A 242-nucleotide genomic window follows, 5' to 3' on the forward strand; every position below is an offset into this window, starting at 1 on the left:
TAGTGGAGGGGACTAATTAGACACAGGTGCAGACAATCAAGGTGGGCAAACAATCAAATATGGCGGGAAAAAGACAAAGACAGGAAGTGAAGCAACACATGAAACAAGAGGAGGAAAATGACTAAATAAAACAGGAAATAACACAAGAAAAACTGACTACACAATAAAAAAATACCAATGTTTGTAACAGACATAACAGGCGGACTCCACCAGAAGAGGACCCGCTCCCTCTGTAGATGAAA

The 242-nt window shown here is 40.5% G+C and overlaps 1 protein-coding gene across 3 annotated transcripts in view; it reads right to left on the bottom strand.

Moving 5' to 3' along the window:
* LOC118341104 (ankyrin repeat and SOCS box protein 2-like) overlaps positions 1-242 on the bottom strand; it is a 9,898-nt gene that overhangs the window by 8,185 nt on the left and 1,471 nt on the right. Inside the window, exon 1 of one of the 3 annotated variants that reach the window (XM_035679290.1) lies at positions 176-236. The exons of the other annotated variants lie outside the window; for them this stretch is intronic. The gene's annotated coding sequence lies outside the window, so the exon portion shown is untranslated. Of the gene's footprint in view, positions 1-175; positions 237-242 lie in introns of those variants that run through there. 3 annotated transcript variants of the gene reach the window in all.

This window comes from Morone saxatilis, unplaced genomic scaffold (genome assembly GCF_004916995.1).
Source record: "Morone saxatilis isolate NCDOM2014 unplaced genomic scaffold, NCSU_SB_2.0 Contig7, whole genome shotgun sequence".
In the NCBI taxonomy this organism is placed as follows: domain Eukaryota; kingdom Metazoa; phylum Chordata; class Actinopteri; family Moronidae; genus Morone; species Morone saxatilis.